Below are 26,400 nucleotides of genomic sequence, written 5' to 3'. Positions count from 1 at the left end.
AAAGCTAGGCACAGTTTAAACCCAGCTCTGGGGAGACAAAGACAGGAGGATGTCTGAGTTTTTCTAGCTATCTGGTCTACCAGAATCTGTGTGTGACCTTTGTGAGATTTCATCTTTAAGAAATAGCATGGAGAGTGATTCAAGAGGACTCTCAATGTCCACCTCTAGCCTTGAAGTATGTATGCAACAGGTACTCATACAGATGAACATGGACATGCACACACACAACATACAACATATATACAACAAATCTAAAGATGTCTGGCTGGGTACAATAGTAGAAACAAGTATTCAGAACTGCAAAGCTGATGAAACAACTTTCTAAAAAAATATGGAAACACTTGCAGTGTGCTTCAGAATTGTTTCACTGTTACTCATCACAGTTACATTAAAGTTCATTATTTTAAATATTAGTTATTTCCTGGTTTGACAATGAAAGCCAAGGTCAATTCACAAAAAATGCTGCCTTTCCTCCTTGGGGTTTCACAGACTTTTGAGAGTAAAAATACTCCGTTGTAGTATATGCAGAAGATGTTCTCCCATGACAAAGGACTCACTGACTGATAGTCTCCACATGTCCAGAGTTTGGCATCTATTTGCTGTACAATTGATCTTAATTATCAAAAGCCTTCTTCCTAATTTTGATAATTGTAGTATTGGATTTCCTCTGGCTTCTTCCTCATTGAATTTTTACTCTGTGCTACCAATGGATAAATTTTAATCTCTGACAGTCATTAACGACATTTCAACCCTTTGGATTAATAAGTAAATGAAATTAGAAATTTAGGGAAATTGGATTGCTGTGTGCCTTTGGTCCCATGTGCCTTTGCATGTAAAGAAGCAACCTTCTGTACTCTACTTCATCGCTCCTTCTGAAGGAACTTTTCAGTAGTGGTGGATCTATTATTAAATCCTAATATAATCCTAGTTCTCCATCTTGGCTGGTGGAAGGCGTTGGCTTGCAAGGAGTAGACACTGCCCTTGTTCCTAGAATTACACAGTGCATTGGTATTGCTGCATTTTACTGTTATTTTCAACACACTAGAGAACTTTCAAAAGAAAATTTGGAATCCTTACCTTCAAATCCCAAATTTCTCCCTTGATATAAAATTATCACTCCCCCTTTTCTAAGATTATAAAATCACCTTCCAGTGATTCCAGTAACCAGATCAAAAGCTGAAAAACAAACAATCCCTGTTAACCATGAGGAGCAGGGTAACAATTTCCTTTCCACTGATAAATCCCACCCCGGAACAGATTTCAGCAAGGCAGCTCACAAAGCTCGCGGGTGAACTACACAGGCCATGTGGGTGCCGAGCTCAGAGCCGGAAAGCAAACAGCTGCTGTAGCCTGATTTGAGTTAAAATAGTGTGAGTGTTTAGTCTGGCGCACGGCTTCGGGGGAGATTGGCAGCTGGGTCAAACAAAGTCCTTCCTTTGGCTCCCTTCCCAGGCTGCTCTGCTAGCATTTAGTGGGTCCTAGTGCAGTGTAGGGCCCTTTTCTCAGGCAAAAATCCTAACATCTGACCGCACCCTCTCTGCTATTTCAAAAAAAAGAGGAGAAAAAGGGGGAAAATAGCTGTTTCTGCGTCTTTCGTTATAAGATAAATTCTCTTGGAAACAACCTCTCCCACTAATTGTGTGTTAGCCATGCATTTTTATCTTGAGAGCTGACGCACTGGGCTCTCAAGTGATGTGGAGAGCAGCCTGTTACAGTGCGGGATTCATAAAAGGGCTGCTATGGTGTGTGAAAGACTATCTGTGTGCTTAGGCAGGAAACTTTTTGATCTACAGAAAAGCCAGAAGACATCTAGGTAAGGTTCCGGGGTCAGATCTACCTTGGGGGGGCCAAGTTTGGCAGTGAAATTGACCCAAGCAAAGGATGCAGGTTTAAAGGGTGCGTGCTCACTTCTGTGGAAGTTGAAATATGCTGGAGATTGTTTGCTTATTTTTTGTTCGTTGATTTGAAACTTAAATCTGGAGGCTGTAGTCTGCCTTCCAACGTTTGGTTTTCGGTTGTTGAGCTGGTTGCAACAGATATGGTTTGATTACAGAGAGAAATCTTTGCAAAGTGACACAGAAATGTTTCTTAGGAGGGAAATTGACAAGTTTTAAAGAGAAATTTTGTGAACATTAGAGGACAGGGGGCAGTGCATTAGCTTAGGCTAACATGGGTTTGATTACCAAAAAAGAAAAAAAAAGTTGAATGTTACTTTGGAAGGAATATTAAGTAAGTTGTCTTTGTCTCTTACTTTTTAATTTTAGTCGCTGATTTAGCCTGTTGGGTCACATTTTTTGAGAGTGCTGAAGGCTGCCATGAATCCTTAATGAGGCCCCTTTGCTCATGATTTTGGCCAAGAGCCAAAATCAACTTCCCAGCGGCAAGCTTTCTCTCAAAGAACTTGGAGCGATTTTTTAATTATTATTAGAAATAATGTTTGAAAGCCGCCACAATCAGTTGTATAGACATGCCAAAAATGACTTTATACAGTAAATATGAAACAAACCTTCATTTTTTTCTCGTATTGTCGCTGTGGAGTCTGCGAGTTGCCACCTAAAACCACGATAGACGAAGAATAATCTGAAATAAGAAAATGTAAGGACTTTTTTTTTCCTTCAGCATACCAGAGTAGCTGTGATCATCAAAGTGAGCTGGAGAGATTCTACAAAACCCGTTGGGACAAATAGCAGATGAATCCACCAACTTATTCTTCTCTGTAAGTAACAGTTGCTTACTAGTAATAGTATTGTAGAAGTTTTGTGCATACAATTAATTTTAATGTTGGCTTCAGTGTGGTCTTTGTGTGTGTCAAAAATGCTTTGGTGTTAGGATATGTTGTTGTTAAGATTTGTTACATGATCTTAAAAGATTAGGTGTTATCTTCATGCATTCAACAAACCTTTCATAGAAATGCTTGGTATGTAAACGTGTCTGAATGATGAAATAATTGCTTTCCTGTAAGATAAAGGGTGAATGTTAGTGAAAGAAGATGAGAAGCTCAAAGACACACACTTTTTTTGAGCAGTTTTTTAATTGGGTTTTGTTACACCTGAATTCTGTTATAGGAGCTGATATGTAATTTTATATAATAAGTTCTTTTGAGTTAAATTCATAAATTGCAAAGACATAGTCTAGTTATTAGACAGTAGCAATTTTAGACTCTTGTCAGTGGTTTTAAGCACTATTTTAAGACATTGAAAGTACCTAGTCTTCAAGGCACTTTAGTGCAAAGCAGAGTGATCTCTGCTGTTTTCAAGAGATCCTTGTGTCACTGCCCTAAATAAAAAAGTGATTTAGCCTCCTGTGTTATAGCAATCTAATGCACAAGTTTGATCTTAGCTACACTTGCGTTTTCTGTTTACTCTATCATTGTGAATCAAATGAATTATCATTTAGTAGGATTAGAACGATGAATTAGAAACACGAATTAGAACTATCTTAAATTAAATGCTTACCACACACTCATAGCCATGCCAATTTTATCTTAACACAATATAGGACTTTGTTCATTTGGACTGTATGAAAAACTGAAATTAATTTTTATTTTTAAAATATGATTACCTTTGTAAAGTTTGCATTTTTGTTTTATGATTGATGGCTTTGTATCCACATTACTGTTAGTTGAACTGACGGTTAGTGTGTATGAAATGATCATACCAGTCAACAAGAAAATTCATGGATTATAAGTTTCTAGAAATTTCTCTGGATAAGTTCTCTTTGTCCATGATTTCATAGCTGAAACAATATTTGTTTTCCTTATTTAAACTCTCATTCTAATTTTATTAACATAATTTTAATAAGTATCTGAAACTTGCAGAGTATTTCTCTAAAATTTGCTAAGATATTTTTTGACTGACAGTTGCAAAGGTTTTTGTTATTGTTAAATAAGAACTATAGCAACATAAGTACAGTCAGAGAATAATTAAAGCACACAGATAGAAATACTAGTGTTTAGGTTCAGAAGGTAAATAATCACATACTTGACTATTGGAAAATATTTTCAAATGAGCACTGAGAGTAATTTGAATTATGTACCTATCTACAGTAGTTAAACATTTACTTTCGTTTGCTGTGCCAATGAGCTGTTAGCTGAGTACATTTATTGTGTTGCCTTTCAGACACAATCATTACCTATCATTATTAAAATAGTATCTGGACGAACAATCACTTTGGAAAGGAGAATATTCCTATATAGTTTGCACCTACTGTATTTAGGGCTAATAACTAAAAAAGGTTTCATTGATTGTACATTCTTTTGGACAGACTTAAGTCCAATCTCATTTCACAATGTAGAAACTTCACAGAAATAAAATCTGCTTGTAATTGTTCATTTAAAGGATGGCCTTTTATTCGTTTTAGTAAGAAAGGATTTTGTTTGTTTGTTTCGGTCATACAACAGGCACATAAAATTATTTTCCTAAATTAAAATAGACATCAAATATTATTCTTTATTGGAATCCACATGTGTACACATTTTTATCTACAATTTTTAATGTGTGAGAAACATTAACAATAGGGCATTTTAGGTGAACATTTCATCGTTGCCATGAAGTGCGCTGTTCTGAATGGTCTACATTCCAGTAATGAGATAAGCACATTGCTACAGTAGATTGAATGGCATTACTGAATTTTGGCACCACCTCAGTGACCTCAGTCATAAAAGATTAGTTACAGGCAAGAGGATTTGGGATTGGAATAGCAAAAGTAGATAAGAAATGCATGTGAAGACATCAGACTTCCTTGCATTGGAAAAAGGATTGCTGAAATAAAAGTTCATACCTTTTATGCAAACTTTTATGGCACTATTTTGTCAGTTATTAATCTAATAATTCTTGAAACACTAATAAGCTGTTTCTCATGCTGGAATTTCAGACGTCTATATAGATATAACTGCCATATTGTTTTTCATTCATATGAGTACATATTTTTTAAGTAACCAAAATATAATTATTAATTTGATAGCCAAATCATTTTTAATGTTTACATTGAAACCCAATATTAAGGACACAGAAGAATGTCCTCTAATGTTAAGTCTTTTTTAGTAAAAGAAGGGTTGATTTCCAGTTGTTAGCATTTTCTCTTATGGATTTAATTCTCACATTATTGCTAACTAAATATTTCTACTTGATATCTTTTTAAAAACATAGTGCCGGGTTCATTTTACAAGCAACCTGACCTATTACATAGTTAAACAAAGAAGAATTATGTGCAGCTCTATAATCTTCTCTCAAAAATCAAGATAACAGGTCAGCCTAAAGTTCCTGTTTAGGCTGAGCATTTTTCTTATAAAAAAGTAAGAATTTTCAAAGTTGTAAGTTGTTTTTGTTTGTGTGTTCAGATGTGTTGTTACCCTGCACCTCTGCTCACGCACACTGTGACACATCTGTCCCGTGAACTGTATAGTGGGACGCCTTCCCTCACCCTCTGTTTGAAACTGTTCCATATTAGTCTACATTTTGTTTTCAAATTGAGTTTCTTGCTGGGGATTAGCCAATGTATGATTTAGACTAAGCAAGTCTACCAAATCCGATTCTTTGGATACTCCAATGCACTGATGTAGACTAAGCAAGTCTACCAAATCCGATTCTTTGGATACTCCAATGTATGATGTAGACTAAGCAAGTCTACTAAATCCGATTCTTTGGATACTCCAATGTATGATGTAGACTAAGCAAGTCTACTAAATCCGATTCTTTGGATACTCCAATGCACTGAGTTGTTTTGTTTGCAACATGATTAATGGCACGTTTCTGGAGTGAGGCCTACTGTGATTATTACACATTTTTAAGGATTTGTTAATTTTTGGAGGCTCTACAATGCCATCATTTTCTTAAAGTAGATATGTTTGCTAACCCATTAATGTTCCACATTGTTACAACTATTACATAATGTCTGCCCTTCAAAATGCTTTGAGGTCAACCCGTTGCCTGAAGTTCCTTTTCTTTTAATGACAAGAAGTCAATATCTATAAGGGGCAAAAGGATACCTGAAATATTTTGAGATTTCTTTCAAGCTTTTCTGCCAATTTCCCTCTCGAAGAGATTTTGATAGCAGTAATGGTCTCATACGAATACTTATATAAGTTTTGGGGTATGAAGTTGACAATGGTTTTCAAATTTTAATAGAAAATATAAATGAAATTTATGGCAGGATATATTTCAATAGTAGGTATTTGCAGCATGCTAATCCTTAATAAACCAGAAACTAGAGAGAGATACAGGAAACTCTGAGAAAGACATGGTGGCAAAGGGTGTTGCTGGCCCAATCTGTGGGATCCAGGCTGTTCTAGTTCTAGTCCTCCACAGTCATCTCCCTGTTTAAATCCTTGTCTTGCATCAGATCCCCCTCAGTGCTAAACCTCATTTATTTCTACAGAGAAAGCAGGGTCACTGAAGAATACACCCATTCTGGCATACTGACCTCCATACTTGGCAAATGCAATGTTCTTTGTGTGTAATGGTTTTCAGAGTCAGGCTGTGGGTAGGTTAGCTCAGTACATTAGACATGACAGTATAATATTCAAGCTAACTCTGCCTTAACAAAAATAATTAGCTTTTTCACTTTACCTTTAACTGGCCTTCTTCCTAAAGAATAGACAGCTGTGTAAACAGGTCTTATTCCTGGAAATTACAGAATATGCTTATCGTATATTAATAGACTTGTGTCTTGTTCAAAATAGTGTTTGTCGATATATACTGTGTCAAATTTAACAATAAGATTAACTTTGTTCAACTTCTGCTTGACATATGAGTAAATTTCTGTTTGAAAGGCTTGTTGTTTGTTCATTTGCTTTATATTGTTTTTGTGGTATTGGGTATTGATCCCAGGGCCTCATGAATTCAGGTTATCTCCAATGCTAAAATACATTAACTATATATTTCAGTTACATTCTTCATGTAGTATAGTTATCTCAGTGCTATGTGAATTTTTCTGCTCATGCAGCAAGTTTGTATATTATGTGCATATCTCTTGTCATGTTCCATGGAATTCTAACTTAACCATTCTTCTTTCATTCCTGGGGTTCATTCATAAATATTCACCCAAGAGGATTCTTTCTAATCAATACACAATTTTAGTTGATATATTCAGGAAACTTGACATTCAGAGAGGTTGGTGCATAGGAAATCTTTACTGATGTGTTATTTGAATATTTCTAAAACATCTTCACTTGTCAGGAAGTGAATTGGTAATGATATAGAAACAAGTAATGAATGTTAATTTTGACAGATGAGACAGTGATAATCAGTTCATAATATTTGTAGGATGATAACATTTTTCTATTGACACAGTTTCATGCCAACATGTTTAATCTGGAAACTGTATTTGTTATTAGAAGGCAATAATCGATTTTGGTAATCAGTAGTTTAATACGACTGATTCAAACTCATTAAGCGAACAAGTAGATCTTCAACAAATTGCAAGATGCTAGGTCTCCTTATATCTGGAATTTGTTTTAATTTTCTATAAGTAAACCCTTCAACATGAGTATAATGGTTTTTAGAATTGACTATTTACCCATGAAACTTGTTCTTTGCTCTTAGATATGAAAAAGAAAGCAGTAAAATTTCTTACAAATTCCCCTAAAACCTACTCAAAAATCAAATGTGAGTAACTAAAACATGTGAAAATTTAGATAACTAATGTGGCACCAGATAAAAGGATGCATAGTGCTTGTTTGGCTGGCCAGCTGAGCATTGCTGCAAGTAGAGATATGCCTTCCTTGATTGAGAGAAGTCCAGTGAAAAGTGATTTCCAGATGTGCAAATGCACAGCTGGTTTTCTTTAACCTGAATTTTTGAAGAAATGAACTAAACTATCATGAGCCTTAAAATCACTACATGTTTAATGGTTTTAAAATTGGTTTGGAGATTTCATTGCTCATTTTGGTGCATGGTAGTAAATGATGGGACTTCCTGCTGATGAGTAGCGGAAACTGTTGCCATTTAGGTGGCAGCAGAATCATTACAGGGTTGGAAATGATAATTGAGCAATACACAGAGCACATTTTTTTAAAAGTCTCTTTCTTGTGTAGATGTAATGGATGCCCATAAACAATCACACAGAGTAATCCATAAAAGCAGTGAAAGTTACCTAGATAAAGCTGAGAGTCTGTATGTATGTGTTGATAAAATAGAGAGATATCTTTTTTTTCTATGATGAATGCTAGTGAAAACATCAAGAGAACGTATTTGTTTACAAATGAAATTCTATCTGGTGGTGGTGGCACATACTTTTAATCCCAGTACTCAGGAGGCAGAGGCAAGTGGATGGATTTCTGTGAATTTCAGGCCAGTCACGTCTACAGAGCGAGTTGTAGGTCAGGCAGAGCTACACAGACACAGAGAAACTATGTCTCAGAAAACCAAAATGAAAAAATGAAAGATGGAATCCTAGAGGCTAGGAAGATAGCTCAATCGGCAGTGCTTGCTGCATAAGGATGAGGGCTGGGCCTTACATCTCCAGAACCCTCATAAGAACCCCAACATGGCAGCTCACATCTGTAATGACAGTGCGGGGAAGATGGAAACAGGAGGATCACTAGGACTCTGAGCCTGCCAGCATTGCCTTAATGAAAGGTGCGGGTTCAGTGAGAAAGCTTGTCCCCCAAAATAAGGTGAGCCATTGAGTAAGATGCTCGATATCAACATCTGGCCTCCACATGCATATGCACACATGTGCACAAGACACACATGAGGCATGGGGCAGAGACAGACAATGAGAGGGGGAGGGAGAGACAGGTAAATTTTTCGTGCAGAACATATTATAAACAATGAACATTGTGTTAGCTGTCTGGCACTATAGCAAATTACATGAGGCAATCAAATTATTAAGAGAAATATGATGTTTGGTCCATGGTTTCTGTTCACAATAGATTGGCTTGAGCTCATGATGAAGCAACATATGAGGGCCAGAGTATATAGGAGGAGAAATTTTCTCACTTCATGTCCAGAGTGAAAAGAGGAAGGGACAGTAACTCACAAGCCATTGAACCATGTTTCCTATTGATCTTATGATTTCCTACCAGGGAAAATCCACAGAAGGTACTGCTATGCCTGGGTTACACTGGGCCTTTTCAGTGATGCACTTATCCAAACACAGCAACTACCAACTGAAAACATGAACGTTTTTCTTCAACCCCTCCATTTGACTTGAAGTGTACTGGATAGCAATAAGCTACTGTTATAATATTATTGAAGTTATATAAAAACCGGCCCTTACTGAGAAGCATGGACTTGAAACAGATTTCTCTAGGCAACTGAAAATAGTCGATGTTTTTTTCTAGACATCCATGGGAAGGTGTGACTAGGGTTTAAAGAATGGTGGTGAGAGTCTGGGGAGTTTTTAGGACTTTATGATATGTAGAGACAAATGATGCTTGCAATCAGTTCACCAGGATTACAAAGGTAATTGGTTTTTCTAAGAACATTTTGAAAAGAATTTTAAAAATTTGACTAGAAATAATTACAGAGCTGGCTCTCTCGTTATGGGTATGATTATGGGATCTTTTATCTGTCCTATCTACAGCACTCTTTCGATTGAGTCCTGAACTAGAAAATGCTATGCGTCCTGGTCTCAGATGCCTTAGGTCAGACTTGACACAGAGTATTTCCAATATTTCATGTCAGTCCTGCAAATATCCAGGAGTGGCAGGGATAATTACACTGCCTTACTGTGTCGATAGGAAGCCCAAAATATTTAATTAGTTTTTATCTGAGTTGTATTTCCACTAAACATTGGTGTAGAGATTTAATTTTGTGTGTCAGTTTTTTCTGGCTTATTTGTTTTACCTGTTATACTTCATACTTAGTGATCATGGAACTAGACGCAGTGAAGAAAACTTGACCATAACTCTTTGATCTCTCTCTCTTACTGCTCCTCCCCCTTCTAATTACCCCTCCCCCTCCCTCTATCTGTCTCCTCCTCCTCTTTCTCTACCTCTTGCTCTCTCCACACAGCTATTAAAAGTTCTAAGCATGTGAGAATGAGCCAGCCATAGAGAATACTGGGAAATACTGGTCATCAATACAGCAGGCTTTCTGGTGTATATTTTGCTTTGTTCAAAGTTAAGCAATTGATGCTGACAAATTAACTTTGGTCACAGACAATCTTAAGGCAAGGAAACAAATTATGATAATATCTACATGCTGCATTTGCATTTTGAGGTCTGGTTCCTTTACACGTCAGTGGTTTAAAAATAATGGGAGCTATGGAATAACAGTATAGTAGTTGGTAATAGTTTTTAAGAATATTATGTCTTGCAATCATCCATAGTCACTACAGAAGAGCTACAGGAAGAGGCTGTTTGTTCCCATGATTGACATCTATACCAACCAGTGTATCTCCTTATCTGGCATTTCAAAGACACAAATACTCCAAACTCTGTATAATGTACTTAAAGTGCTTTAAAACAAGTGTTTACCACTGTGCTGTGGTTCCTGTTCACTCTTTCATATTCTCAACTTGGCCATACTGCACACTTGTATAAAAGGAAACTTCAACTCTTAACAGTGGGCAACTATTTTAAAACCTTGGTTTATAATTTCTGCTGATACGACTAAACTGAAGTGTAAATGAAGGTGTAGATGTAAAATTTTGCCTTAAAATTGCTTATGGCATTTGTATTGTTTACATAATTATGACTGGCTGTTGTAATTTAAAAGAGCTTGATGGACCCAGAACATCCTGGTCAAAATCTCTTTTCTAGAACTCACATTGTTGAGTCCTTAAGGAGCCATGATTATCCAGTGGTATTTCTCTACCTCCTTATTTTATGCAGGAGAAATTGTGACTGCCTAGAAGTAGAAATGGGCTTTGTGTTCATGCTTGCTTTTTTAGTACCTGCATAAGGGGCCTTTCCCACAGATCCTCATTCCAGTAGTCAGTTCCTTCCCTGAATAAGGCATTGTGCCTTAGACTCCTATACAAAACAGCTAGAAAATGTTCTGATTTGTTTTCTTGAAATTTATCAGCATAGTAACTTGGTTGAAGAGGAATTTAAGTTACTTAACAAACAGAAGGATTAATAAAAATACAGATTTAAATACAAACTTGCCTCAGATTTTTCCTGAGTTACACGTATCACTAGGATGGTCTTTTTAACTGCTTTGTAGTATTTTTTCATGAATTTATTGTGTTATTGGAGTTATCTTTTGCAGATAATTTTAACAATATAGGCCTGGTAACAAAAACTTTAGTAGTCATGTATCCTCTTTAATAGATGAAATATCAAAATAAAATTATTTAGCTAAAGCGAGAAGATAGAGCCTGATTTTTTCTTGTATTGAAAATAGACTTCTTTCCTCAAAAAATATATTCTGATTAACATTTCCCCCATCCCCACACCTCCCATCTTCCTCCTGCTTTCCTTCTCCTCCAGATCCATATCCTTCTTGTCTTTCCTTAGAAAACAAATGGACATGTAAACAAAATAAAATATAGCAGAGTAAGATAAAAGAAAAACAAACAAACCAGGACAGGAGAAAAAGAAGAAGGAGGAGGAGGAGGAAAACATAGGGAACATAAATAGACATGTTCATGCCCATGAGAATCTCATAAAAATATAAAAATCGAAGCCATAATATATATACAAAGGACCAGTAATGTAAAGAAACAAATTCTCTGAAGAAACCTTAGAGAAAATGAACCTTCAAAGATGCCATTGAGTTCAGTTTTTGTGGGCCATCTCCTCCTAGGCATGGGCTTTATCCTGAAGAGTGGTTTGTTTCTCCAGTGCGGCACCTCTGGATAAAATTAATTTTCATTTGCAGGTACTTATCAATTGGATATAGATTTTGGGTTAGAGTTAGGGACATGTATCTATTTCTCAGCTCTAGGATTCCATCTGGTGCAAAGCCATTCAAGTCTTTTTACACCCCCATAGTCTCTTTGAGTTCATATAAGCATCAACCCTTTTACATCTGAATGGTCTTGTCTCCTTGGTGTTGTACATCGTCTATGGCTCATGCACTCTTTCTGTCTCTCATTCCTTATAGTTTCTTGAACCTTGTGGGGAGAGATTTGATGGATACATCATGTTTATGGCTAAGTGTTCCAAGGTCTCTCACTCCCTATATCTGTTTTGGAGGCTGTCGGTCCAGCCTGGCCTTGAACTCACAGAGATCTGCCTGCCTCTGCCTCCCGAGTGCTGGGATTAAAGGCGTGCGCCACCAACGCCTGGCTTTCCCTATACATTGATTGGCTGTACATTCCTGTATTTGTACTAATCTAATGCAGTCATGTGTATAGCAGAATGTCGTCAGGAGCTATTTTATTGCTGCTTTTCTTTAGCATAATAGTACGATTTGATTTTCCTTTACGTTCTTTGTTACAGGATTCCCACCCAGTTCTATAGCCACCTCAGAGCCCCCAAATAACACACTAGTGGGATGTATAAATTTATACTCTCACCAGCAATGAATAGTTGTTCCCTTTACTGTACATCCTCACCAGCATGAGACATCACTTGTTTGATTGATCTCAGACATTCTGATTGGTCTAAGATGAAATTTCAAGGTGGTTTCGATGTGCAGTTCCCTGATGACTAGGAATGTTGGACCTTTCTTTAAATGCTTCTCAGTCATTTCAGTTTCCTCTGTTTAGAATTCTCTGTTTAGATCCATAAGCCATTTTTAACTGGGTTGTTTTTTGGCTGTCTACATTTTTTAGTTCATTGTTTACCCTGGATATTAGCACTTTGACGTGCTGTTGGCAAAACTCTTTTCCTGTTCTGTAGCCAGGTACTTTGTCCAAACGACAGTGTCTTTTGCTATACAAAGGCTTTTTTGGTCTCATGAGGTCAGAGATTAATTGTTCTTAGTGCCTGTGTGATCTGTGTTCAGTTCAGAAAGTACTTTTTCCTGCCAGTGAATTCAAGATCATTCCCCACTTTCTCCTGCATCAGTTTCAGTGTATCTCGCCTCATAATGACATCTTTGATCCATTTGGAGTTGAGTTTTGTACTGGACGATGAAGTATGGATCTATTAAAATTGTTCTACATGCAGCAAACCAGACTGACCAGCATCATTTGTTGAAAATGCTGTTTTTATTTTTTCCAGTTTTTATTTCTGGCTTTGTTATAAAAAATAAGGTGTCCATAGATGCATGGATTTATTTGGGTGGGTCTTCAATTTGATTCCCATTGATCAATGTGTTTGTTTTTGTGGCAAGATCATTCTGTTTTTATTATAATAGCTCTGTAGTACTATTTGAGGTTTGAGATGGTGACATTTCTGCAGTTTATACTATTCAGAAGTGTTTTTATAAAGCTTGCTTTTTAATTTTGTGCTAACTATAATTTGTGCATGTTTGAAAAATGTAAAGAAAATACAATAGAGTGTTCTTGGGTATCCTAGAAAGGTGAGCAAATGTGCTTTGATAATACTTAAATATTCTTTCATTATTATTTTTTATTATTGTTATTATTGTGACATTATTACTTATTTTGTATGGGTGTTTTGCCTGTCTGCATGTCTATGTACCATGTGTGTGCCTGGTGCTCTTGGAGACGAGATGAAGGTTTCAGATCCTCTAGAATTGGAATAACATACAGATGGTGGTGAGCCACCATGTGGGTTCTGGGAATTGAAACCAGGTCCTCTGGAAGAGTAGCCACTGCTCTTAACCATTGAATCTTCCCTCTAACCCCCATAAATATTCTTTAAATAATGAATGCTAAATAACTATTCCTGTACTGCAATTATTTTTATGTGTATGTAAATATAGTTATATGTTAGCAAAACTACTCATTTTTCTTTTGGTTTTTTTCGAGACAGTGTTTCTCTGTATTTTTTTGGAGGCTGTTCTGAAACTCGCTTTGTAGACCACGCTGGCCTCAAACGCACGGAGATCCGCCTGCCTCTGCCTCCCGAGTGCTGTGATTAAACACGTATGTCACCAACGGCAGGCAAAACTACTCATTTTTCAAACTTCATCACTTTCATAGTTTTTAAATTTAAGAATTCCTTAAATTTTTAAGTCAAATAATTAATACAGTGTTTTTGACATGATGTAATTAAGAATAATCCTTAATATACGTAACCCCCTACTTTCATATGTGATAAGAACAGAATATAAAACCCAATATTCGCCGGGCGGTGGTGGTGCATGCCTTTAATCCCAGCACTCGGGAGGCAGAGGCAGGCGGATCTCTGTGAGTTCAAGACCAGGCTGGACCGACAGCCTCCAAAACAATACAGAGAAACCCTGTCTCGTAAAAACCAAAAAAAAAAAAATTAAAACCCAATATTCTGTTTTGTGTTTGTATGTGAAGTTGCATGTGAGTGCTGACAGGGACAAGAAGGCATTGCATTGCCTGGAGGGGAGCTGTTGGTGGTTATACACTGTCTCATGTGGGAACTCAGAACTGAACCTATGTCCTCTGCTGAAGCAGTACTGCTGCTTAACCACTGAGCACTCTCCAACTCCCAAATATAGTGTTTTGACCATAGAGATAAATACTTATTTTAAAGCTATGCAAATAGCTGTAGAGAAACTTGGTTTACTAATTTGTACACTATTTTGGACAGTTCTTCAGGTCATGTGACTCTTCAAATTGAGTATGATTAGTGCTACTGAGAAAGCAGAAACAGCATTAATTATTTTTTTAAAATGCTGATTACAGTAAAAGTAATACTGAGTTATGTATATGCCCTCAACCAATTCACCTACTGGAGTTTATTTACTAACCTCTGTTGAGGGCTTTCTCCAAGTACTAGTTTATATGTTTATTAATTGCCTTGGCCTTGTTGATAAATGATATGGGGATGTCATCTGGGTGTTAGTCAAAATTCCTAATAAGCAGCCACTTCAATGAAATAAGTAATATTAATGTCATACCTCAGAATGTAGCTTGCAAGGACACCTCATGTAGTACACAGATTAACGCTAGATGGAGGAGTACAGTACCATCCCCTACCTCAAACAATACAATAAATAGTATCTAAAACTAGTACATACAATTATGTATACAATGTTTTTCATCAACTTTAGAGTGGTTTTAGGTTTTGTTTGGCGATGAATTACAACTTGGTAACTATTTGAAGCCATTGTATGCAATCAAAGTTTAAGCGAGCTTTTTTTTTTTTTTTAAGGAAAACTGATTTTATTTGTGTTTACTACTCTACATATTGTTCACATCTTCGGGAAGTTAATTAATAGTACATGGTAATGACTTTGCTTTTTTAGTTTTCTTCAGGGTTGCATTCTAAAGACATTATATATAATCTATGAACAATAAAACCACATCCTGGTACTCTTGTCTTTAAATAACCAGCTCCATTTTGGCCAAGGTCAACGAGAATAAAACCTTGTTATTATTTTTGACAGCTATACAATGCCTGATAATTGTTCTATTTCTGATACCAGCTGGCAACACGTCCCCTTTGAAATGAATTCATAGATGGCCTGGTCACAATCCAGGCATACAAAGCACTGCTGTGCTTCTGCCTAATTAGATGTGTGTCCCTAATAGGAAGAGAAGGCCAACTTTAGCAATGCCTTTTCACCATGTAATTTTTTCTTAATTATTAAGTGCATGTTTAAGCAGGTACAATGCCTGGAGGCTTCTGGATAAGCAAATTAGTATGGACATTTTAGGAAAAAAATAATAGTTTGTCATAGTATGGTGTGACATATATTTGGCCTAGAAAAAGCTACAATTGACTTGGAATTCTGTCCGATCTACCTTGGGATGTCGTCTTGCATCACTTGGTCTCTGTTAATCACGATGATGTCTGGCATACTTCTAATCATGCTGTGGTAAGGGTCAGGTTCACAGATTAGATTAGACAACAGAAGAAACCACCTTCGAGAGAAAGCTGATTAAAAGAAATAGGTAATAATCATTTACATTGAATTAATCAGAAATAATAACTGGCGAGAAGACCGATGTAAAGTTATCACACACACACACACACACACACACACACACACACACCACACACTTAGTAGTCTGCATGTACACATCACTTTTTTTCTGTCACAGGCTACGTTTCTCTGTGTAGCCCTTCTTTCTGATAATTCATTCAGGAGCACACATTGGCCTCAAGGGCACAGCTACGGAATCTGCCTCAGTCTTCCAAGTGCTAGGATTACAAGTGTGAGCCACCAAAGTTTATATCATTTGCTTCCACTTCATCACCTTTCACTGAGCTCAATTTAATTCCTGGCAAGTACTTTATGCCTTGAAATTTTTCTAAAAGTCTTAATCATATGATTTTCTTTATGATCCTGAAAAGATTTCTGTGGAGACAAACAGTTCATCTGATTTTTTTTTTTTGGTTTATCGAGACAGAGTTTCTCTGTGTCTGTAGACAGGCTGGTCTCAAACTCACAGAGATCTGCCTGCCTCTGCCTCCTGAGTTTTGGGATTAAAGGCATGCACCACCACTGAATTTTTATTGATAATTTTATGTGGAATCATTGACATTCCCCTTCTGAGATCATTATTTTTTCCATTCATTTGTTTGTTTTAAAAAATATATCAGTAGATGATCATTTTCCCGAAATTGACATTTTTGTCAAGAGAAAATGAATTTGTATTTATAGTAAAAGCCAAAGTATTGAAGTACATAACTCTTTTGTCTTGAACGATTGTATAATGAAAGGCACAAATAATTGAATTAATGACATTTATAATAAATGCTTTGATAGAATCATAAGGGTGGGTATAATCTAAGTGACTTTGGTTTCAAGGGAAAAATACTTATGATTTGTGTTTGATTTTCCTTAACGTCTGGAAAATAGTGATAATTCTGACCAATTATCTGATATGGACATACCAGTTCTCAAGATCCTCTAGGAGAATTGTTATATGTAGACTGTTGATATCTTGCCCCATGAAACTATTTATTTATCCTAAAACCTGGTGCTTATGGATGCAAAATAATATGCAATTATGGCACATGTCTAAGCTGAACTGTATTAAAATTTAAGGCAGAAGCCATGTATGGTGGTGCAAGCCTTTAATCCAAGCACTGTCACTCAGTAGGCAGAGGCAGATGGATCTCTAAGTTTGAGGCCAGTCTAGTCTACATAATGAGTTTTAGGACACCAGTGCTATGTAGAGAGATCTTGTGTCAAAATCTTCCCCTAAACAAATGAACAAACATGAACGACTATTCATGGTTTCTTGATTTCAGTAATAATTTAAGTAATGAAAAGCACATTGTCCTTAAAAAATGTTCAAAAAATAACTGTGTTGGTTTATTTTTTCCTTTAAGTAAAGGACATCATTTTTTATACCTTTTTATTTTTAAAAAGTCCTCTCTTTAAAACCTGTTTAATTCTTAATTCTTCATACTTGATTCTTATTTCTCTTGCAGAGTAGGACATGGGATGTGATAGATGATTAACAACTAAATCTTGAATTAATATATGGTTAGGGCCGTCTAAATAATCCTAATAAAATAAGTGTGTTAGTTACTTTTAGTCAATGCAAAAAGATACTTAACAAAGGGTACCTGAGGAAGAAAGGATTTACTTTGAGCCACAGTTTGAAGGGACTGATACAGTTCATGGTGACTGGAAAGGTCTGGTGCCTGTTTTGTAAGAGAGCTGGTTCCATTAACTCTGCAGTTTACAAGCAGAGGGATAAACACTGGTGCTTAGCTTTTCCTTTATTCAGTCTGAGCTGCTAGTCAACGTGATTATGTCACCCACATTTACAGAAAGTTTTCTCTCCTCAGTTAAACTCCTTTGTAAATGCTCTCATAGGTTCAGTCTAGGAGACTGTAAACCTTGTAAATTTGACAGTATAGGTTAACCATCACATTCTGCCTTTCTGACTGGGCTTAACCCTCCTGACGTGGTTTGTTTCCTCACAAACTAAAATTTTCTTATAGCTAACTCTGGATCTCCTTTTTAAAAATGGTTTATTTATGTTGGGAATAAATAAAATCTGAAAATTAATATTCACTGCAACCATACTGAGTTTTACTTTGTAGTATTATATGTTAAAGAAAATGATGATTTATGGGGGTCAGTGCATGTGGTAATTTGGAGACATCATGGCTGTACCTCATCATTGAAAGAATGAAGACTTACCAAGGACTGCAGAAAGTATTCCATCAAACAGTTTAATAGCTAATAACAGATATGTTTTATCTTTATGACATATTATGCTTTAATATATGGTTCTTAAAAGATAATAATTTTGGAGCTGAACATGTAGTTCAGTAGTAGAACATTGGCCTAGAAGTGTTAGATCTCAGTATTATGGGAAAAAGTTTTATATATATGTGCTTAGCTACTTCTTTGGATATTTCTGGGAATAATAAAGACTGTATCTTCATAAAGAATGAGGAGTTGCATTTGATAATTTAGACAGATGATTATATCTTGCATATTTTATTTTACATTACTTTTTTTTACATTACTTTTAATGTTTAAGAAAACTGCATGTAAATAGTAAAAGCAATAATGAAGTCTACTTTGTATCACTTTCTTATTAGTGTACTAAGATGCAACAGATATCTATAACAAAGTTTTGTCCTCCTTAAGGTACTGAGGAGTACTTTACAGCATTATAATTCTGACACTGACTGTTGCCTTTGGATTTATGTACCACACTTTAGCACTAAGTTACTTAACTTACCTCCAAAATTTTTTTCTTTAAATCACGTTAATTGGTAACCAGAATGTACATAGGGGTGTGGGAGAAGCTAAGGAAATGATTATCTCACTAATACATTTTTAATGTGTGTATCAAAACCCAGTAAGCTAATCATTTAAAAGCAAGGATAATTTTGAAAATAATACAAGCATTTGCACTGTGTCTTACTAATTGTCCTTGGGTCTTGTTGAGCATTATTTGAATGAAAACTGGAGTATTATTATCCAAGTTCAAACCACTGACTAGTTATCAGACCTTGAACAGCTACTTTCTTGGTGTTTAGTGCTTTTGCAAAACAATCAACATTAAGTTCAGATTTTTCCCTGTCTCGTCCACCACTTGTTAAAATTTCCTTGTTAATTATTTCTTCATGGAACCAAAAGTACATTAAGTAAAGTTGGTCAGAATTTCAGAGTCATATTCCTTTCCATGTAAAAAAAAATACACTGAACAAAGCAAGCAAACAAACAAAAGACCCATAAGTTTTGTGCCCCTCATCATTCTGATTTCCAAAAGAGATAAATGTGCCCTGTTGCCTCCTGAAGTCAGTCCTTGGTTTTCTTTCCTAGAGTCACTGCTTATTGTATTTATCTGCAAAACACTGCCTGGTGTTCCTAGCTAATCTTCTAATGCGATTGTTTGGTAAATAAGAACCAGCAGATGCAAGGGCATGTGACTGTTAAAGTCTGGAAATGAAATTAGCATTTAACTTAATTACAGGCTTGATGGGCAGGTACAGTGACTTACAGTTGGGAAACCTTTTAACTTTACTCAGTTCTTTAGATATGGAGTGCCAAAGTCAAGTTAAGAAATGTTTCCATTTTTAGCAAATTTTCAAATTTAACAAAAGTGCAAACCTGGTAAAATGTTTTGCTATTTTTATTTTGTTTCCCCTTATTATTAAAAATAGATTATCTTCTCATACAATATATTCTAATTACAGTTTCTGTAAAGGTGCTTCAGTTGGTATAGAACATACCCAAACACCAAATTCTCAGCACAAAGGAGATTTATTACCCAGGAGGCAAAGTGGGGTCAGGGTGCTGCCTCTGGACAGATAAAGCAGCAGCAGGCATCTCTGCAAAGGTGATGCCTAAGGAGAAAATAGGGACATGTGTGCTAGGATAAGTTGATAAGTCCTGATTGGACAGGTTATGAAGTATAGCCAAATAATGAATTTTGATTGCTGGACCTTGGTGTTTTGATAGTTTGGGCCGTGGAGTTTTAGTCATGCATAAGTATGCCTGGGAATAGGCCTGGGGGACTAACTTTGGGAATGTAATCTAACAATTTAGCTGGAGTCACATTTGCCAAGCTTAGGCCTGCTAGAGAGCCCTTCAGATTCCCCTCCCTCTACTCCTCCCAGTTTCTGCCCACCTCCCTTCCAATTCAGACCCACTCACTTTCTGTCTCTTATTACAAAGGAACAGGATTCCAAGAGATAGCAATAAAACCTAATAAAGTAATAAGATAAACAAAGACCATCTCATCAATGTTAGACAAGGCAAATGAACACAAGGAAAAGAGCCCCAACAGAAGGCACAAGAATCAGAGCTCCATTTGTTCCCACATTGAAAATTCTACTATATACACAGAGGACCCAGTGCAGACCTGGGCAGGCTCTGTGTTTGCTGCTTCAGTCTCTGTGAGTTCATATGAGCCTTGCTTAGTTCATGTTGAGAACCTTTTTGCCCTGGTGTGCTCTATCTCCTTTGGCTCCCACACTCCTTTTGCCTCCTCTTCTGAGGGGTTCCTTGACCTCTGTCTGAGGGGAGGGATATGATTGAGACATCCCATTTATAGCTTGGTACTCCAAGGTTTCTCTAAGTACTGTCTGACTGTGAATCTCTGTATTTGTTGTCACTGCTTCAGCCAAGGTTCTCTGATGATGGCTGAATAAGGCACAAATCTATGAATATAGCAGAATGTCATTAGGAGCTGTCTTACTGCTATTAATTTTTAGACAAGTAGTATTTGATTTTAACCTAGGTCTCTGGGATATCTAGACTCTGTTTCTTGGTCACCCAAATAATGTTGGGTATGGGTTCCATCTTGCTGAGTTGGCTTTGTCAAATAAGACATTTGTTGGCGACTCCTATAATCTTTGTGCCACCATCACTCTCACAACTGATTGTAGATCAAAGGTGTTGTGGCTTGGTTGGTGTTTACATTTCTCTTTTGGCAATCTGCAGAGTACTTTCCCATACCAATGACACTGTAAAATGGTGGCGAGATTTCTTTGTAGGCACTAGCTCAACCTCTCCTTATTCAACCAGTTGTGTAGATGCTGTCTTCAACAATGAAGCCTCGCTGTCAGTTGCTATTTTTAATCTAATTGATATATACTAAGCCTGATGACTGATTTTAAAAAGAGGAGACACTCAATACCTAATCTGAGGCAATTTATAATTTTCCAATGTAGATTTTGCTGCTTTGAAGATACTTGAATATTCAATGGATCCAGTCTCTCAATTATTTTCTTATAAAAATGTAGCTTTAACATGATATTTTTAAAATCTCAAGGGTAAGAGGTGGATACAAATTAACTAAATTAAATAAGCAAATAACTTTCTCAAAAAATCAATTTTGTCATGAAGAGAGCCAAAATACAATAAAGATACCCAGAATTATTGACTAATGAAACCATAAATTCGAAAGCCTGGCAGAAAATATGACTATTAACTGATTTTCTTTCCTAAGGGAAGAAATATCCACCTATTGATCTATGAATTTCTAAGAACATTTGTATGTTACCTTGAAATCATCTGGTCATAACCAGCTGCCACCTACTTCTCCAGCTAGGCATCTAATTATGTCCTAATGAGCTACTGAATTTCTACTCGTAAGCTGATTTTCCATGCAGCTAGCCATTGCATTACATACCTGGCACAACTTAAGACTCAAGACTCGCAGATAAAATACTGTAGTATATTCCAAAGTGATTTCCAAGTTTCTATTTATGCCTTCCACTATGCAGACTTTTCTATCCCATTTGCATGACTTTCCTTTAAAAAAATTATGGTCATGGACTTGGGAGGTGGCTCAGTGATCAAAGGGGCTGTGTTCCAAGTGTGATTGATGAACAGACTTTGGATCCACTGAGCCCACGTAAGTCAGGCAGACAGGGAACCTCCTATAATCACAGAACCCAAGAGCTGGGAACACATACACACAGATCATATCTCTCGTTTTCTATATTGTTGCCTGAATAATGAGGTCTTGCCTCATGGTGAAGTTTCCCCATATCAGCCCCCACCAGAGCCTCTTCCTGCTTCTGTTCTTTTCATAGCATCACGTTTAGAGATGTAGAGAACCACTGTTTCTCTTCACGCATCATATTGGTGCCTACATTTTGGATATCCTGCTTTTGTTATCAAAAATTCTTGTTTATCATTTTCCTATACCTAGAAGAACACTGTTTTTAATTTCCATTTTTGCTGGCACTTTTCGCAAGCAAATGGATTGCTTTGTGTATCTATGAGATAGGCTTGGATCCCCAGGTTGTCCCAGAATTTTAGAATCTTGGGAATTTTAGTAGAGTAGAACATAATAACTTATACCAAATATATCACTATTTCTTCATTAACATATACGAAGTCTTACATTAAAGTAAGTAAATAAATAACAACTATCTTTCTCCTCAAGGCAAATTAACCACAGACCTTAACATTTTCGAAGTTTCCAAAAGAACTTAGATTTGGAATTGCAGATTTTAAAGTGAACTCTAGTCATGGTGTCAGAAACTTCTAGAAGATCTTAGGCAAGATGGCAATGAAGAATTTAAAACAGTGACTGGCATGTAGTAAACACTCACTATTATGTAATTGTGACCTGATGTATAAGATTCCATCTAGATACCTCACCTCAGCCAATAACAGTTTGCTAGCTATTCCATAGGAGAATGTAAAACATATGCTTTCTTTTCTTCTTTGCTAGCTTGCATTTTCACATATTCCTTTCTACTTGTACCATATTGTAAAATCTTCCAAGGAAAAAAGTAGTTGAAGTTTTCAAATCATCATCACACTCCCTGCTAAATCCTGTAACATCTCTTCCTACATCCCTCTCTCTCTTGTCTCCCCTCTACAAGTGATTCTCACTTAAAAATAAACCAAACTTATTATTCAGAAATGGTGAGTACTTCCATTCTACTCCTTCCAGACTGGATATTGTCACTAGCATGGAATAGAGGCAGATGTCTCTTCTGGTGACATAATCTGTGATAACTGATAAGCAACCTGCCAATGGAAACAATATTCCTCCAGGGTTTATATGTATATATGTATATATATATAATCTAACTTTTCATATTTTTCATAGAAACTTTTTGTTTACTTCAGTTAGGTAAATACATTTTGAATAAACTGCCAGAGACATTGAGTTTTGGATCAAGTTCACTAGAAAAATTGTTTTAAATTTAAATTTAAATCAATAAAGCTTATTCAGTTTTAGGTGAGATGATTTAAGGACTCATTTTTTTCACAATACCCTTTTATGATCTTTAAAAGACAGATTTTTTTGCCAACTGTCAAAGGGTCTGACTTGATTTCACAACCTGATATACATAATCTCATGTATTTATATTTCCAAGAAACTTTCATTTCTGTGAGTATAAAGATGGTATTCAAAGGGGAATTCATTTCAAAGATGCCAAAGCTAAAGATGATTTTACCTGTATATATAATAAATAAATTCTTGATGTGTTGGACTTACAAGAAAGAAGATGAAATTTAAACTCGGGCGACTTCAGGTTTGGAAGGAAAATAATATGAAGAAGACTAGGAGAAACTGTGATCCTGGAACTTTAAAAATACCCATTGACTCTGAAGTGATGATTTTATCATTTTTGTTTACTTTCATGTCTCTTTGTGTGTTCTGTTCACATGGAGAACTGTTCAGAATGACTTTTGCAATAAGTGATCATGACCTCATGTATTCATCTTGTGCCAACTGAGTTTCATACACACAAGAATAATTTAATACTAAGTATTTTTAATGCTTGCATGCAATTTATTGTTGATATTCACAAATAGCTATGTGTATTTTCTTGTAAAATTTGTTTTGGTGTGCAATCTGAACAGTTGTGCAACAGAATGAAAAATTCATACTCAGAATTTGGGCAATGATAGTGTATGTCCCATATGCCCCAGAAGTGATGGTGAATCACCAGCAATTCTACAAAGTATCAGCCAGCCTTCCTGCTGCCCGTGAAGCTGACACTGTTCTGGTTTGGCGAACAGGAAGTCATCTAGGGAGACTTGTTCAGCCTCCTCATGACATGGCCCACGCTGTAAACCAGCTCAAAAGTTTCTTCATGCACAGCAGAAAGAAATGCAGATGTAAGATATGTTTGGGGAGGTGTCCTCTCAGAAAAATGATACATTTTAGTAATTTTCTTTCACTTTGGATGTGGCCCCTCACACTCAGACAACCTCAGGGTAAGGACTTTTAAAAAAATACATCCAGGGTTCAATTTTAAGGATAAAATTAGACTTCGAAGGCAAGAATTGAGTCCTTACTTGTTATCTCTGCGTTAAAGTTTTGTGATGAGATCTTATTTTGGAACTCTAGTCTTCTGGTCTCTACCTCCTACTCATTGTTACGATAGGCATTCAGTCATGTCTGACTGAAAGTATTTTTCAAAGATACATTAAGGTCTTATAGAGAAAGATAAGTAATTAAAAGGAAAGATTTAGAAGTTGGGACTGGTATGTAAAATAAGATTGTTTTTAATTTAAATGAAATATTATTTAAAAAAAAGAATTAGAAGTTAGTCATTTCCTTTTACCGTTTCTTGCTACACTTAAGCCAATGTTGAACATTCATTAGTGTATTATTCACTCGGTATAGAACTCTCACTCGGGAGCTGGAGAGATGCCTCAGCATATAAACGCTCTAGCTACTCTTTCAGAGGAGCCAGGTTCAATTCCCAGCAACAGCTCACTATTGTCTGTAATTCCATTTCCAGGGGATCCATCACGCTTACTCTGACACACATGCAGACGAGACACCAATACACATAAAATAAAAATAAAAATAAATCCCTTTTTTGAGACAGGATTTCTCTTTATTGTTTTGGAGGCTGTCCTGGAACTTGCTCTGTAGACCAGGCTGGCCTCGAACTCAAAGAGATCGGCCTGCCTCTGCCTCCTGAGTGCTGAGATTAAAGGTGTGTGCCACCAACACCCGGCTTAAAATAAAAATAAATCTTAAATAAATAAAATACGTTAAAAAGCTCCCATCATTCTATGCATGTACATATTGTTCTACACACATGGAAAATATCCTTTGTATACATGGTCAGCTAAAGAAAATTGTAGATGGTAATTGTATCGTAACCTGACATCCATTCTCGACCAGGCACAGGCAGATTTGAACACTCGTTTCTGAGGTGCTGTGCCTCTCTGTCATCACGCTTTTTACATCCCTCTTGTCACAAACATCATGTCTATATACTTCTGCTCTCCATCTACATTGCAGCCAGGAGGATTTCTCATTCATTTCTTTGTTCCATAGCCTTCCATGGCGCTTTTCACAGTTGGCAGGCCATGAAAGGCTGGCTGGACCTTTAAGTATCAAGCTAGTCTTTTAGAAAAATGAAATAATCTGTTTGCACTGAAATGATAACATCCTGAATAGGAGTGCATGCTGCTTTTGTTACCTTGCGTTTTTGACCAAAATTAAATAACAGCAACAGTATAACAAAGAAGACACCAATAATAGAACAGGATTTCTTTGGAAATTGCTAATTTGAAAAATAAAAATAACCAGATTAGTATGAATAGGTTACTCACGAAATGAAGATAATAAATATTTGTCCTAAATTCGTGCACAGTTTTCACTATATAATCAAATTTTAAAATTAAAACATAACTACAGTATGTCTCATTCAATTATATTATATAGGAACATTGAACAGATAAATAGATATCTGATACCTGGAGGCCAGAATGAGTAACATGCATATTAAATCAATCCTTCTAGTATCATGCAAGGCATATAATATTAAGCCCAAGTAAAAGTGGCTATTTTAATAGGTTGTTATTGTGCTAAATTACATTCAAATAATTTCAGACCTACAGAAAAGTGTGCAAACAGCATAGAGGTTTTATTTTTTATTTTTTATTTTTTGGTTTTTATGAGACAGGGTTTCTCTGTATTTTTTTTGAGCATAGAGGTTCTATACACACCAAACAGTTAGTTACCCCATTGTAGTAAAAGCTAGCAATAGCTACAGTGTAACTATAAAAATCAGAAACTTAAAGGTAAAACTTGAAGTTATTAGATATAATACATAAGACATTATTATGTATATGAATGTTGTGTCTGCATTTGTGTCTATGCACCATATACATGGAGTACCCACGGAAAACAGAAAGGGCATTAGATCTCTAAGCCTGGAGTTAAAGTTAGTTGTAAGATACCACATGTGTGCTGGGAATGCTGGTTTTAGTTTTTATTGGTTTAGTGAAATATGTGAAAAATATTATGGTTCTGAGACCTGGAAGTATTCTTTAAAAATTATAAAACTTATGTTCCTTTCTATTTTCATATTCCATTTTTCCTTTTCACTCTTTTCTCTCATGCTCCTTTGAGACCTTTTTTAAAAAACATGTTTTGCCTGTGTAGCTTTGAAGGCTATCCTGGAATTAGCTCTTGTAGACCAGGCTGGTCTTGAACTCACAGAGATCTGCTAGCCTCTGCCTCCCAAGTGCTGGGACGAAAGGCAGCACCACCAGCGCCTGGCTTCATGCTCCTTTTAGGTAGTAGCTACATTCTGTATGTGTG

General features: G+C 36.2%; 1 long non-coding RNA gene across 2 annotated transcripts in view; it reads left to right on the top strand.

The window, feature by feature from the left end:
• LOC110340560 overlaps positions 1–26,400 on the top strand; it is a 261,177-nt gene that overhangs the window by 159,797 nt on the left and 74,980 nt on the right. For both annotated transcript variants that reach the window (XR_005878864.1, XR_005878863.1), the window contains exon 4: positions 2,620–2,716. This is a non-coding gene — a long non-coding RNA (uncharacterized LOC110340560). The remainder of the gene's footprint in view (positions 1–2,619; positions 2,717–26,400) is intronic.

The sequence above is a fragment of the Mesocricetus auratus genome, unplaced genomic scaffold, assembly GCF_017639785.1.
Source record: "Mesocricetus auratus isolate SY011 unplaced genomic scaffold, BCM_Maur_2.0 Super-Scaffold_100008, whole genome shotgun sequence".
Lineage (NCBI taxonomy): Eukaryota > Metazoa > Chordata > Mammalia > Rodentia > Cricetidae > Mesocricetus > Mesocricetus auratus.
Note: the sequence above shows the minus strand (reverse complement) of the source record. Positions and strands in the feature narration are given on the sequence as shown.